Raw genomic sequence first — 6,011 nt, 5'->3', positions numbered from 1 at the left:
TATGTAACTAGTACTGTTTTCTCAACACTTTAACTTCCACAAGCTATTTATTACTAATATTACTCTTCTTTAGCTGAGTCAGCTTTGTCTCCAGTCTGCTTCCACCTTTAGAATCCCCTGAGAGATGCTGAAGTGGTTGCTACTTCCAGTATCATACTTACACCTTCAAGAAGCACTTTAAAAAAGCATGTCAAAAGACCCTAAAAATAATTTGCAGGATAATTAGGGGAAAATATAATGGTTTCAAGGGGAAAAATAATGGAATAGTCAAAAAGAAAAAAGTGTCAGATGGCTTTGGGGACTGAATTCTGTGCAATAGACATCATACCAAGAATATTAGAATGTAGTATTAAAGAATTAGAAAATATCTCAAATAATTAAAAAATAAAATGAAATTACAACACTGTTGCTGCTGAAGCGATCTTGAGTGTTTTTCCAGCAATGAAAAAAAAATACAGCGATACATTTAATAAGAGTTGTATTAAATTTATCCCCAAATAAAAACTGAGATTTTAATTGAAACCAATTAATTTCTGAGGATTACTGGGAAAACAGTTAAAGCCAATCCGAGGGGATCAAATATTACCCCTTCAGGATAACTGCAAATCAAAAACATTACAGAATTAATCAGTAATAAAAATTATGGTGAAAATGCAATAACAACCAAAATAAGTTTCTTCCATTAGCAACAGCAGCTAGTTGGTAATTGATGAAAGACACTGAAACACAAACTCTGTAGCCCCTGTGGCCCTCCAGATCTGAATTTGAGACCCAGGGGTTAGGGTAAGGTTAATTAGAACATTGCTGGTAAATGAAAAATCTATTGCATTACCTTTCATCACACTGTTGCCAACCATTGGTTAATGTTGAATTTGCCTTTTTCTCTAAAATAATTTTCTAAAGTATTATATTTAAACAACATTTTCAGAAACAAATTGTACATATATTTCAAGGCTGAGGTTGAAATCTTAGCAGTATCAGTAAATGTTTCAGTTGTTGTCAGAATTTGATTGCCAGATTATTGTAGTTTTAACCTGTAATTTTTTTGTCAAGAGGCAGAACAGATCAAAAGTAAGTAAATCTTGGTCTAAAATACTTTAATTTATGGAAGAGATAATTATCTATTGAAAATTAACACCTCAAGTAATACATTAATGTAACAATTCAGTTTAGCATGTGTAAGTACCATGGAGGACAGACAGGCATCCTGACCAGCATGAAAACTAAGTTCTTGCCCAGCCAGGATGCCATAATGGAAGTAGCACAGGACTGGAGACACAATCTGGCCAGAAGGCCCTATAGCATTGTCGAATCATATGAAAACCAGCATTGTTCTCTCCCAGCAGTGCCCTTTGGTGGTACCCAAAGACCCTGACAGAGCTGTACTTCCACGATCTGTGGTATAGCAGGTCCAGGGCTCAACAATAGGTGGACAATTTTAAATAAATAATCACGCTGCAAGAAGCTGCAGGCACCAATTGGGTCCGGGTGTGTGTGAGTGTGCGTCTGCAGTTAATTGGGGAGCTGGCTGGCCACACCATATACACTGCCTATTGGGGAGCTGGCTGGCCACACCACATACACTGCCTCAATGATGCCGCAGAGGGAATGGCTCCTCGCATCTACACCCAGGCAGTATAAAGAAGAGCCTGCACAGGCCAGAGGAAAAAAAGAAAGCAAATGGAAGGAGACAGAGGTTAACAGATGTGAGAGAAGGCAAGAACACAGGAGAGCCGGTGTACGAGCGAGCAAGCAGCTGGGAGGACAGCCCCTTATGAGGAGTGTACTCCAGGTGTCAGGGAGATGGAGTAATCACTGCATGCCACTGCTGCGTATGTCCAGGAAGGTAGCGGGAGTTGGGGAATTTGGATGGGGAGCCCTGCCATGACTACGGATGGCCGCTGGGACCTAAGCCTTGGATTGAGGTCTGGATTGGGAGCCCTGCTGGGTGCCATGGGAGTGTAGGGAACCGGACTTGAGGAAAAAAGATGGCTGCGCCTGTGGGTTGTACATCTCCTGTACTGCAAGATCCCATTTGGGGTTAGCAGAGGAGATGTCAATTTTAAAGGATTGCACCGGGGACTGAGTTTTAAAGAAGTTTCCTGCCTGGGAGTTTTAACCTTGGTTTTTAACTCTTAAACCACCACATACTTGGGGGTTAATGCACCCCTGGACACCAAATACTTTTTTCCTGCACTTTTTAAGTAAACGTCACAAATCACAAAGAAAATGTGAAATTTTAATGGAACACATTTTTTTTCATGCAAAGAGCATCACAATGACTGCAACACTGATCATTTTACACACTGCAAATAAAATGTAAAAACTATTTAAAAAAACTACTGCAACAATCAGTTATTATATGTACAAGGTGCAACTGACGCCATTGATGAAATTCAGTAAATCACCGAGCCAACTGCGCTTGAACTGGCTGTACGCAAGCACACAGAGGTAATTGCTGACACTGGCAGGCTAGTCTAGTGCAGTGTCTCAATCCCAGAGACAGTGGTGCTGCAGTCCTGACGGGGCCGGCAGTGGTCGTGAGCTGGCTGCTCAACGAATATACGGCACTGACTGATCAGCTCCAGCGTGCTGGCAAATTGCTCTGTGAAGCAACTATAGCCGGTTGCGGAGTTCAATGAATGTACGTCTCCGCATATACTCAGCTTCGGTGTGCTTCCAAATTGCACTGGGTTTAAGGGTTAAGGATTTATTTATTCTGAATTTTCAACCTTCACTTGCACAAGGATGATTTTATGGATTATTTGTTTATTTTAGACTTTCGTGCGCTGCACTATTTATTTGGAAGATTTTGTTTTGACTGTTTTTAATAAAAACACTAATCACTTTATGCACCTACTCCCTGCTATGTGTATGTGTCCTCATTCGCCAGGCTCATTTCAGTGATGTTATCAATGGTGGCGAGTTCAAGAAGCTCCTGAATGGAGCTATCCCGCACCGTCATACACTTCAATTCCCATATAACCCTGCGGGTGATCTGGTTGGGATCAGCTTTGAGGAACGTTCACCCAGTCCATTCATTATAGTTCAATCCCATCCGGGACAAAGATTATAGGGCAGTTCTGGCTGAGTGTCTCCAGTCCTGTGGTCCTTCCATTATGGCATCCTGGCCAGTAAAGAACTTAGTCTCCATCCCGACTGAGATGCCGTTTGTCCTCCATGGTACTTACACATGTAATATTAGCACCTCAAAGGCTATGAAATTATTTAGATTTTTGAAATGATTTGGAGTTTATCTTTAAAAAAATAAATAACCCCAAGGTAAATTACTGAGTTGATATTTGATTTCTTTTTTTGATATACTTTATTAATACCTGAGAGGAAATTGTCTTTTCACATGACATTTGGGAGTCAGAGCACAGGGTCAGCCATTGAAACAATTGTCATTAGTGGGAGAACTAAAAAGATATTGGTGTGGCCTTGACTCAAGGGATGGTGTCTGTATTACTGGGCCTATCACAAGTTGAGGGTCCAGCCTCAGCTAAAAAGTCTATGCCCTGCCTTTTGCCATATTTCTTTACCAATGTCTGCACTTAGGTCTGAAAAACTTCAAATAAATAAGCCAAGATAAAAGGTCCAGCTAAAAATATTTAATTTCTATTAATTTAATAAAAAAGAACAACTGAAAAGATCATTTTCTAAAAATATAATTAAATGTTTGGCTTATAGGAACCAACATAATTTAATTATATAAGATTCCATTACACATCAACTAATTACTACACATTAGACTCGTTTCAAATTGAAATTATGAAGAAGAATCAGGCCAGTAATAATTAACAAACTTTAACAAAAACAATATGAGTTCTGAAACAAAACAAACCCAGAAGCAATGGTTTCAGTTACCTAAAAAAGTAAGACCCAGTGAATACAAAACTTAATACATGAGACCCACCAGATGGCATTACATTCCTTTTTACCACATGGGCCTCTTCACTTTATGCAGAATTATTAGTACAGGTTGAAATACAGTTTGGAAGGAGTGAGATTAGACAGGAGATACTTGAAAGGAACAGCCATGAGCAGGGCCAAAAACAAAAATATAAACAAAGAAATTCTGATCATTGTCATCTTGATTGATTCAATTTAGGCCAAGCTTCTACCACATTAAAAAAGAACACCTATTAAAATGCACAGACCAAAGATCATACAATTATTAAAATAAAAGGTATGTCATTTGATTTAATAAACAAGACATTCAATATTTTTTTACAATTTTAGGTAGGTTTTGAATTTCACAGTAAATAAATTTCACATTAACAAGTATTAAAGAAGACTTAACAAACTTAAGAACTATAGAATACCTTTTTTAATCTTATGTAATCTAATAAAAAGGCAGACAATGCAAATGAAATAAAATTAAAGTATTGAATAAAAATATGCATACATTGAAACCATTGCCATACAGTTTTGTGAAAAGTGTGCAGTCTTTTCAACACTATAACTCTTGTCTTTTCTTATAGACTGAAATTGTATATGTTTAAACTATTCTTTGTGAGCGTTGACAGTTTCTCATTAAATTTAAGGCAAGTGCGTCAAGACAGCCTTCGTTTGTTCCCAACCTCATCCCTCTACAGAAGGTGATTGCCTTTCAGCAGAGAAGACTACTTCACAGTGTTAGACAAACCCACTTTGGACATTGGCAACTTCTAACAACAGGACTTTCTTCTTGTGTAAAAGGAATCAGTGACTGTACATCAAAAAGGTAACTACAAATATAGTATGTAGAACAGCCATTTACTAAAAGTGGAACACTTACTCAAATTTCTTCTATCTGCCATTTTCAAAGATTTTTCATATCATCATAAAACTGAAAAAAGTAAACACTGAAGTTTTTTGCCAGTTAGGGGGAAAATATATATATATAAAAAATATATATATAAATATATATATAATATACTGATCAGCCATAACCTGTCTAATATTATGTAGGTCTCCCCGTATTATGTAGGTCTGCCAAAACAACTGTCACCCATGGACTCCACAACACCTCTGAAAGTGTCCTGTAGTATATAGCATGTTAGCAGCAGATCCTTTAAGTCCTATAAGTTAGGAGCAGAAGCCTTCATTGATAGGACTTGTTGTTCCAGTATATCACATAGATGCTCAATTGGATATCTGGGGAATTTGGAAATCAACACATTAGCTCTTAGTCATGTTCCTCAAACCATTCCTGAACAATTTTTGCTGTGCCTCACGTTTCATGTTTCCATGTACGGGTGTACTGTACATGGTCTGCAACTATCTTTAGGTGGTTGGTACATGTCAAAGTAACATCCGCATGAATGCGAGGACCCAAGATTTCAAAGCAGAACATTGTCCAGAGCATCATGCTGCTTCCATTGGCTTGCCTCCTTCCCATAGTACATCCTGCTGCCATCTCTTCTCCAGGTAACAATGCACATGCACCTGGCAATCCACATGATCTAAAAGAAAATGTGGTTTTTGACACAAGGCCACCTTCTTCCATTGACTTATTGACCAGTTCTGATGCTCATGTGCCCATTGTAGACAATTTTGGCGATGGACATGGGTCTGCATAGGCACTCTGACCAGTCTGAGGCTATGCAGGCCATGCACACCAAGCTATGATGCACTGTGTGTTCTGATGTCTTTCTCTTGTGACCAGCATTAACGTTTTTAGCAGTTTGCCTTAGACTATCTTTTCTGTGGGATTGGACCAGATAGGCTAGTTTTTGCTCCACCTTCACATCAAGGAGTCTTGGGGCTGTGACGATGCGGGTTCTGCTCCACGCTCCCATCTTGCTTTCGGGAGCCCTTGAACCCGACACCATCGGTAATGTCACCGATGAGCTTAGCAGTGAGGCATAACAATGGAACAAGAGGATGGTGCAAAAGTGCTTTTATTAAAAACAACAACTAAAACAAAGTTTTCAAATAAATAATGCAGTGCTTCATATATCATTCTTAAATAAATAATCCATTAAAACAGAAGTGGAGGTTAAAAAACAATAAATGAATCCTTTAAA

Source organism: Erpetoichthys calabaricus, chromosome 5 (assembly GCF_900747795.2).
Source record: "Erpetoichthys calabaricus chromosome 5, fErpCal1.3, whole genome shotgun sequence".
In the NCBI taxonomy this organism is placed as follows: domain Eukaryota; kingdom Metazoa; phylum Chordata; class Cladistia; order Polypteriformes; family Polypteridae; genus Erpetoichthys; species Erpetoichthys calabaricus.
This window is presented reverse-complemented; position numbering follows the sequence as displayed.